Source organism: Quercus robur, chromosome 6 (genome assembly GCF_932294415.1).
Source record: "Quercus robur chromosome 6, dhQueRobu3.1, whole genome shotgun sequence".
NCBI lineage: Eukaryota > Viridiplantae > Streptophyta > Magnoliopsida > Fagales > Fagaceae > Quercus > Quercus robur.
The window spans coordinates 50,757,111-50,767,622 of NC_065539.1; the positions used below are offsets into that span (position 1 = coordinate 50,757,111).

The 10,512-nt window shown below is 46.5% G+C and overlaps 2 pseudogenes; both read left to right on the forward strand.

Moving 5' to 3' along the window:
• Window positions 1–863: 863 nt before the first annotated feature.
• On the forward strand, window positions 864–2,789 carry LOC126689319 (probable xyloglucan galactosyltransferase GT17; annotated as a pseudogene).
• A 73-nt stretch (window positions 2,790–2,862) lies between these two features.
• Window positions 2,863–3,894, forward strand: LOC126690335 (probable aspartic proteinase GIP2; annotated as a pseudogene).
• The last annotated feature ends 6,618 nt before the right edge of the window (window positions 3,895–10,512 follow it).

The window sequence follows — 10,512 nt, forward strand, 5'->3', positions numbered from 1 at the left end:
CTACCCGTCTGTCGTCCATAGAAATCTCTGGACGACGTCTCCTGACTGATGAACAATCTCCCGTCCAACAGCGCTTAGGACGAGCCTAACGGCAGTTTTGACATGAAAAGATAACTGCTATAGCGGTTATCAAGTTACACGCTCCGAACTCTGTGAAAATGGGGGAAGTTATCCAACGGATAACCGTTTCCTAAACCTATAAAAGGGCACGAATCTCCGACAAGAAATGGCTAAGTATATTTTTTCCAGACACTAACTTTCTTTAAGTGGAGAATTCTTTCTTTCACAAGAAAAGCCTAACTTTACCATCGGAGGGTTTGTGACCGGCCAACCCCGGTCTCCTCTGATCTCTTGTTTCTTATCTTTCAGGCCCTCAACATCATCGCTATCCGTGCTGTTCAACTAACTGATTCGTTGATCGTTATCAAAAATATTAAATATTTATATATAGTATTAAAATATTTTTAAAATTTGGGAGGGGCCATGGACCCCCACTCATACATGTAGCTCCTCCCTGTCTATTGTCTTCTTCTCTGCCTCAAATGGAGCAAATTCTAAACCACACGCATTTCATCTTCCCATCAGAAAAGACGATGTCAAACTCCAATATTATACTTCATTAGAAGTTGGTGTCCCGTTGCATGTCACACACCAATAATATACTTCACTAGCCTAGGTGTTTATTGCAGCCAAGGCACCCCAAGCGTTATTTTTTATCATAAGATAGTGACACGTATAGGACTGCATGTGCTTAGAAACAAGAGAGAGTATACTAGTGAGACCCACAGTTGGTAGGTCGTGAAAACATACATCCATAATAGGCGTATTTTCTCTAGATGCGGAGCCTTTTGTATTATTGAAGCTGTCTCTACCTTGACTTTTCTTTATTCAGGAATTTCTCACCAGCCAACATTGCTCTCTCTCTCTAGATTCTAGAGCTTCTTATTTTGAAAGTCCCCTTTAAAGTCAGAACTACAACCCAATCAACAAAAAAGAAAAAGAAAAACCCCGACTACAACAGTAACAACACTGTGATTGTCTACAAAAGCCAAAAAAAGAAAAGAAAAAGTCTCTTCCTCACCACTCCAATTAATCTCTCTCTCCATGTTTTTCAGAAAGCAGCAGGCACCTGCAGGTACTGCTCCATGGACGGAGGAGGAAACAGAGAAATTGTCCAAAAACAAAGAAACCCAGTGCTTCACATCCACCATGAATACTCAAAACAAATTGAAGTGGTTCAATGTTTTCCTTTTTGTCTTTCTCTTAGCATGGTTCCTTGTATTTTTCTTCTGGTTCCCACCCACAAATAACACCAAACCCCACAGGATCCTTCCTCCTCACTACACAATATTAGTCAATAACACAAAATCTGCCCCCAAAATTATTCCCACCTGCAATCTTGAAAACGTGTCGGTGTATGTATACTCATTGCCAGCCGAGTTCAACTTGGGTCTTCTCAAAGATTGCCATAACCTCAACATGTACACCGACATGTGCCCCTACGTAGCCAATTGTGGCCTAGGCCAACCTCTTTGGCCACTTCCACAAGAATATTCTTCTGCTTCTTCTTCTGGTAATAATTATAACAAATCTTCAACCTCAACCTCAACCTCAACCTCATCATGGTTCGCTACCTACCAATTCATAGCCGAGATGATTTTCCACGCACGTGTGGAGAGCCACCCGTGTCGCACGTGGGATCCCAAGCGTGCCAACTTGTTCTACGTTCCCTTCTACGGTGGCCTTTACGCATCCAGTACAGCCCGCGAGTCTGATCTAAAAGCAAGGGACGCCTTAGCCGTTCGATTAGCTGAATACATAGAAAGTCAAGAGACGTGGCGAAATCATAACGGTAAGGACCACTTCATGGTGTTAGGAAGAACGGCATGGGATTTCATGAGGACCGACACCGACAACGACAACGAGGTGGACTACGGAGCGAACATACTCCTAAACCTGCCAGCTGTCAAAAATATGTCGGTGCTGACCGTAGAAAGACAACCTTGGACAGGTGGTTCGAGGCAGCACGGAATTCCATACCCTTCATATTTCCACCCAAGCAAGTTTAACGAAGTGGTGAGGTGGCAGAAGAAGATGAGGGAAGCCAAGAGGCCCCACTTGTGGTCCTTCATAGGGGCCCCACGTAATGGTTCGGACAAGGCCGCCATTAGAGACAAAATTCTCTCACAGTGTCACCAATCAAGTCGTTGCGAGTTGTTGAATTGTGGGGCAATAAGCAACTACAAGTGCCACAAGCCAATGGAGGTGTTAAATGTGATGAGAAAGTCTGAATTTTGTTTACAAGCACCAGGTGACTCGTTCACACGCCGGTCAACATTTGATGCTTTCCTAACGGGTTGTATACCAGTGTTCTTTTCGCCTCATACTGCTTATACACAATATGCGTGGTACTTACCCAGTGATTGGAAGACGTACTCGGTGTATATAGAAGATGGTCATACTGCAGAGAGCATTGAAGAGGAGCTTTTGAAGATTCACAAAAACACTGAAGAAAATGCGTCAAAGGGTTATTGATTTGATACCTACCCTCACCTACGCGCATCCCAATGCCACTGTCACTGGCCAACACCTGGGATTCAAAGATGCTGTGGATGTTGCTCTTTCTGCGTTGTCCAACCAACTTCATCTGTTGGACTCCTCTTAGCCTACCTACTTCTCTTATTAACAATTTTTTATTCTTCTTCTAAATTATTCTTACCCACCAAAACAATGGGTACATGTATTCCTATCTAAATAATATATTATTGAATGAGTTTACTATTATTTTACTGACTTGCGCCATCTTTTACCCAAAATTATGTTTCTAAGCACATGCAGTCCTTTACAAACCAGTTCCTTGTGGCTCATCCAAATGTAAAATAGCTAAGGGCACAGGATTCCTTGGCTGCAATGGGACACCTAGGCCGGGATGCACCAACAACACTTGCCCTTTGTTCTCATATAATCCATTCAATAATTCACTTAGGCGAGGATAACATTTATGTCTATGAAAGTGATGGGAGAAGTGTCTTATTACATATAAATGTGCCTAGATTTCCTTTTGTTTGTGCAGATTCAGGCAGCTTAAATGGCCTTGCTAAAGGTAGCAAAGGTATTCTAGGCCTCGGAAGGACTCAAATTGCATTACCAATGCAGCCTGCAAATGCATTTGAACTTAAGCGTAAGTTTGCCCTTTGTGTACCTTCTTCCACCCAGTCAGGATTAGGGGACATTTTTATTGGTGGTGGACCTTATTATATGCTTCCTTATACCAAAAATGTGTCAAAGTTGCTCATCACCACCCCACTAATCATCGACCCCGTAAGCACTTCACCTGTTTATTCAGAAGGTGACCCATCTGATGAATATTTCATTGGTGTGAAGTCCATCAAAATAGATGGACAAATTGTCAAATTTAAGACCTCCTTGCTATCCATTGACTAAAAAGGAGTTGGTGGGACTAAAATTAGTACCATAAATCCTCACACTATTTTGCATACTTCTATCTATAATAAGGCTGTCCTAAAAGATTTTTTCAAGAAGGCTGCATCAAGGAAGATTACTAGAGTGGCATCCGTGGCACCATTTGGAGCATGTTTCAACTCAAAGACCATTGCTAGCACCTTGACTGGAGCAGCTGTGCCAACTACTGATTTGCTCCTGCAAAGCAAGAGTGTGTATTGGAGGATTTATGGTGCCAATTCGATGGTGAAAGTCAAGAAAAATGTGCAATGCTTAGGAGTTGTGGATGGTGGATTGAAGCCAAACTTCCATTGTTATTGGGGGACATCAGTTGGAGGATAATATGTGTTTGATCTGGCTTCTTCAAAGATAGGCTTTAGCTCTTCGCTTCTTCTTCACAATACAAACTATTCTCACTACAGAAAATTTTGAAGTTGTAGCTTCGGTTCAAATGCGTATTATACCTGATTTTAGCCTTGCTTCATGTACAATTTTTTGAACCACTATACGTATCCAAAAAATAAATATTTTTTAAATTTTTTTTATCCTTTGGTCACTGAGATTATTACTATTTATGTTTGTTGAACTTTGGCCAATTTCATTGAGACCAAACATGCCAATATTCATAAGGACCAATTGTAGCTAGTGGTTCAGACCGAGGGGATAAAGATGCGTTGAAGGAATACTAGCATAGTCAGCTTATGAACAAGCCAAAAAGGTATTGGTGGGCAAACTATTATCAAGAAAATCAACTAAAGGTTAGTCAAAGAGATCCTAATAAAGTAGTCCAAGGAGAATGTGTACTATGGGGAGGAGAATGAGAAATGTTTTATAAGTAAATGCTACCAAAGAAAATTTGATTTGATTTTGGTGGTTAAGCCACATCAACTAACTCAAGGAATCAATAAGAGAAACTAATGAGTGAGCACCCAACTCTAACTACGCCTAGTAACGTAACGTTGGAAGGAGAAAAGTTGAGCTTGGAGCTATTTAGCCTTGAGGCATTTGAAAGATCATAAAAGAAGAAATGGAAAAATAATCGTTATGTGGGCCTATAATACAGAGGAGACCTGATGGAGAAATTAGTGACAGGGCTTTGTGGCTTAATCTCGAATGGCTAAAAAACAACCCAAAAGAAAAAAACATGAAGAAGGAAAAAGTCAAAAAGGTGAGCGTTTCAACTTTCAGCATAGAAGAGAAATGAGGTGAGGCTGGATGAAAGGAAAAGTCATTGAGCTCAATGACGCAATCCGATACAAAAATCTATATTAAGCTTTGTTTTTTGTTGGAGCAAGTTTAAACTCAATTGATATAAGCTCAACTACATAAACCATTTATTCTTCTCATTAATATCTATTGATGAGGATAAAAGGAGAGCCTAGCCACACGGAACATAAAACTGACGGTTTAGTGCAATCCTTCGGACGTAGCAGACGGTGTTATAGCTGACGGTCATAGGATCAGCTGTCTTCGAGAGTGACGGCATTACTGGATGACGCCCAAAAAACTGAAGGAAGTAAATTGAGGCTGACGGACCGAGCATAAGTTTACTTGCTACCCACGCTACGTATAAGGAGTTGTCTTGCTTCCCACGCTAGATAATATTCGAGGGATCCCTATAAGGAAAAGATCCCGAAAAATACGCTCAAGAGGACTCCTATAAGGAAAAGACTTCTACTCCAAGGGAAAGAGGGGTAACCCTCGCTACTATAAAAACCTAAGCACCCTCGCGATCCAAGGTACGCATAATTTACCCTCTCTAGCACTCTAGAGCAGTGAGAATAGTTCTAACTTGACCTTCGGAGGGTGTTTGGCCGGTACCACACCGGTACTCTCTGCTAGGTTATTCCTTTTCGTTGTGCAGGTGCCATTTGCGACGTACGAGGGACGTGTGACTTACTGGTGGTATTATTTTCGGCATCATCAGTTGACTCACTGGTGGTATTATTTTCGACATCATCAGTTGGCGCCGTTCGTGGGAAGCGTAGCACATTATCGCTTCCTAGACAAAAGAGTTACATGGTACTCACTCGCTCAATAGCGACCACCAAAGACGTTCAAGAAGAAGAAACCCTTACGACTGCGCTTGAAAGACAGGTGAGGACACTCGCCACTGCCGTGGAGCGCCTCACCAAACAAAACCACGACCTAGAAGAGCAACTGAAATAGAAAAATGCAGCTCCCAACAACCAGGGAGCAGATCAGGAAGGAACCAGCGCCGACTGAAGAAACCAGGAGGGACCCCAGGCCAGCAACGCCCCGAGCAAACCGGAACGACAGAACATAAGCATCCCCTCCCTCGTAGAAACCACTCCGCCACTTGTTATCGCGGAGATGCAGGCTATGAAGGAACAAATGGAGGTTATGATGAATGCTCTCAAGGGACGAGTATCAAGCGACCTTGACGACCTTGTCAACCGAACTGACTCGCCGTTCACCGCCACCGTCAACTCCTACCCATTACCAAGTAAGTTCCGCATGCCACAGATAGACAGTTACGACGGGGTCAAGGACCCACTGGACCACCTGGAGACCTTCAAGACCCTAATGCACCTTCAAGGAGTAGCGGACGCCATCATGTGTAGGGCCTTCCCTACAACGCTGAAAGGCGCAGCGAGAATTTGGTTCAGCCGACTGCGCCAAACTCCATCAGCACCTTCAAAGAGCTCAGCGCTCAGTTTACCGCACACTTCATTGGAGGCCATCGATACAAGAAGTCTACGGCTTGCTTGATGAGTATGAAACAGCGAGAAGATGAAACTTTAAGAGCCTACATCTCCCGCTTCAACAAAGAGGCACTCTCGATCGATGAAACCGACGATAAGATACTTGTTGCAGCATTCACGAATGGCTTGAAGAAGGGTAAATTTTTGTTCTCCCTATACAAAAACGACCCAAAAACCATGTCGGAAGTACTTTATCGCGCCACAAAGTATATGAACGCTGAAGATGCGCTGTTAGCTCGGGAAGAGAGACCCAGGAAAAGAGAAAGGCAGGAAGACACTCGGCAGGACCAAGGCCGAAAGAAGGCAAGAACAGGAGACCGAAGGGACGAAAGGCGCCCTAAGCCCCTGGGGGGAAGGTTCACGAGCTTCACTCCGCTAACAGCCCCGATAGATCAAGTCCTTATGCAAATCAACGAAGAGGCTCTGACGTTCCCGGGAAAGTTGAAGAGTGACCCCAACAAACGTTCTCGGGATAAGTATTGCCGTTTCTACCGCGACCATGGCCACGACACGGCTGATTGCTATGACCTCAAGCAGCAGATTGAGGCCCTTATCAGATAAGGAAAGCTGCAGAGATTCATTAGCAAGGAGAAAGCAGATCCCCCCGCACAAGACCAACACCCCCGACGGGACAATGAGCGACCAAGGCCCCCGATCGGGGATATAAGGATGATCGTAGGAGGAACGGCTGCCGCCGGGTCATCCAAGAAAGCCTGCAAGACCTATCTTCGGATGGTACAAAATGTTCAGCTGACGGGAGTCGTGCCGAAGATAGCACGAAGAGAAGGTCCCGTAATCGGATTCTCAGAAGAAGACGCGCGACGCCTTCACCATCCACATGACGATGCACTCGTCGTCAGCTTGCGTGTAGGAGACTACAATATGCACCGGGTGCTGATCGACAATGGCAGTTCAGTAGATATCTTGTACTACACAGCGTTCCAGCAGATGAGGATCGACAGGGAGCGATTGATCCCAACAAATGCCCCGCTTGTTGGCTTCGGCGGGAGCCGAGTATTCCCACTGGGCGCGGTCACATTATCCGTAATTGTGGGTGATTACCCTCAACAGATAGCCAGGGACGTGACATTCTTGGTAGTCGATTGCTCGTCAGCCTACAACGCTATCCTCGGGCGGCCCACACTCAACTCATGGAAGGCGGTAACTTCCACCTACCACCTGATGATAAAGTTCCCAACTGACTACGGGGTAGGGGAGCTGCGTGGGAGTCAGATGGCCGCACGCGAATGCTACATAGCCATGATGGAAATGGAGGATCAGGTTCAGGCTTTAAGCATAGAAGAGCACCGGACGGTAACGGAGCCGGTTGAGAAGTTAGAAGAGATACCCCTTGACAGTTCCGATCCTGGCCGAACGACCAAAATTAGAACGCTCGCTAACCCAACGGTCCGTCAGGAGCTTATAACCTTCCTCAGATGCAATCGGGACGTATTCGCGTGGGGTCATGAAGATATGCCGGGAATAGATCCTTCAGTCATGGTGCACAGGTTGAATGTATCGCCCGCCTTTCCACCTATCAGACAAAAGAAGAGGGTGTTTGCCCCCGAGCGAGACCGAGCCATAGCAGAGGAAGTCAGAAAGCTACAGGAAGCGAGCTTCATTAGGGAAGTATACTATCCCGACTGGTTAGCAAATGTAGTAATGGTAAAAAAAGCGAGCGGGAAATGGCGGATGTGTGTAGACTTCACCGACCTTAACAAGGCCTACCCCAAGGATAGCTACCCCCTCCCGAGGGTTGATGTCCTAGTAGACTCTACGGCCCGACACCAGTTGCTGAGCTTCATGGACGCTTTCTCGGGGTACAACCAAATCCGAATGCATGAAGCCGACCAGGAAAAAACGTCGTTCGTGACCAGCCAAGGCCTCTTCTGTTACAAGGTCATGCCCTTCGGCCTGAAGAACGTAGGCGCAACGTACCAAAGGCTCATGAACAAAATGTTCGCGCAACAGATTGGAAGGAATGTCCAGGTCTACGTGGATGACATGCTAGTAAAAAGCCGAAGGGAGGAAGATCATCTAGGAGATCTCAAAGAAACATTCAACATACTTCGCTCCTACAACATGAAGCTCAATCCAGGGAAGTGTGCCTTTGGAGTGACGGCAGGAAAATTCTTAGGATTCATGGTGTCTCAGAGGGGAATCGAGGCGAACCCGGACAAGATTCGGGCTATTATGGACATGGCACCACCAAGAAATGTGAAGGAGGTGCAAAGCCTCAATGGAAAGATAGCGGCACTAAATAGGTTCGTGTCAAGGGCAACGGACAAGTGCTTGCCTTTCTTCCGAACATTGAAGAAATCCTTCGAATGGACTGACGAATGCCAGCAAGCATTCGAAGAATTGAAGGCTTACCTCTCCTCCCCACCATTGCTGAGCCCGTCGCAGCCAGGAGAAGAGCTTTTTCTCTATCTAGCTGTCTCCCCCGTAGCCGTTAGTGCGGCCTTGGTCAGAGAAGAAGAGAGAGTGCAAAAACCCGTGTACTACGCAAGCCGAGCGCTTCACGGTGCCAAAGAAAGATACCCGCCCATGGAAAAACTTGCCTTTGCATTAGTTACGGCAGCCCGCAAGCTCAAACCGTACTTCCAAGCTCATACGGTGAACGTCCTGACTGACAAACCCTTACGGCGGGCAACGAGCAGCCCCGAGGCCGCGGGACGGTTGGCGTTATGGGCTATAGAACTGAGCGAATTTGATATTCAGTACCGCCCGCGGACCGCCGTCAAGGGACAGATCGTCGCCGACTTTATAGCTGAATTCACTCATGACGAAGATAAGGGGGCAACAGAGTCCCCTCAATGGAGCATATATACGGACGGATCGTCCACCAGACAAGCCACAGGGGCCGGCATTGTGCTACGATCGCCCGAAGGAGACACCATTGAATGTATGGTTCGTCTCGACTTCCCTGCCACCAACAATGAATCAGAGTATGAGGCTCTGATAGCAGGGCTCGACCTTGCCAAAGCAGCCGGAGCCGCGAGGGTAGTCATCTACTGCGATTCACAGGTCATCACTAACCAAATAAATGGAGACTACGAGTGCAAGAGCGAAAAGATGAAGAAGTACCTTGATGAAGTAAGGGCGAGAGTGGATGAACTAGAAGCCAAAGTCGTCCAAATTCCCAGAGAAGAAAACAAGCGAGCCGACCGCCTCGCGAAGGCCGCTTCAGCAGAACAAATGGTCACCCCTGGTAATGTACTCTCTTTTGTGCAGCTTTCTCTGCTAATAGATCTCAGCAACATGCAGGAAATATGCTCCGACAGTAACTGGACAGCACCGTTAGTTTCATACCTAAAAGATGGGGTCTTACCAGACGAAAAGGAAGCCGCAAGGAAACTTAAGGTCCAGGCGGCGAGGTTCGTCCTGATAAAAGACGTCCTTTACAAAAGAGGTTTCTCCCGACCATATTTGAGATGCTTGGGTTCGGAAGAGGCAGATTACGTCATGAGAGAGGTGCATGAAGGAATCTGCGGAAACCACTCAGGGTCTAGATCGTTGGTACACAAGCTTGTGCGAGCTGGGTACTATTGGCCCATCATGCAGAAGGACGCCGAAACCTATGTCAGGGCCTGCGACAAGTGCCAAAGGGTCAGCAATATTATTAGACAACCAACCGAAGAGCTGACCCCGATGACGACCCCATGGCCGTTCGCACAATGGGGATTAGACATTATGAGACCATTCCCTACAGCCGTACGACAGCTGAAATTCCTGGTAGTGGGCATCGACTATTTCACGAAATGGGTGGAAGCTGAAGCTCTGGCCACGATTACAGAGAAGAACGTGCAGAGCTTTGTCTGGAGATGCATCATATGCAGGTTCGGCATTCCTAGAGTCTTTGTCTCGGACAATGGGAGGCAATTCGACAACGACCCCTTCCGGGATTTTTGCTCACAGTTAGGAATAAAGAACCACTACTCCTCCCCCGCCCACCCTCAAGCTAATGGCCAGGTCGAAGTCATGAACCGATCCTTGCTCAAGATTATCAAGACTCGGCTCGAGGGGGCAAAGGGTATATGGCCCGAAGAATTGCCGAGTATACTATGGGCATACAGGACGACGGCAAGAACACCCACAGGAGAGACACCGTTCCGCCTGACGTACGGAGGCGAAGCAGTCATCCCGGCCGAAGTTGGACTCATAAGCTACAGGGTACACAACCATGATGAGAACAAAAACGACGAGGCTATGCGACTACAGCTCGACCTAGTGGACGAGATCAGAGCAGCAGCAGAACAAAGGCTCGCTAGATACCAGGACCGCATGGCCAAACACTACAACTCTCGGGTTCGACACAGAGACT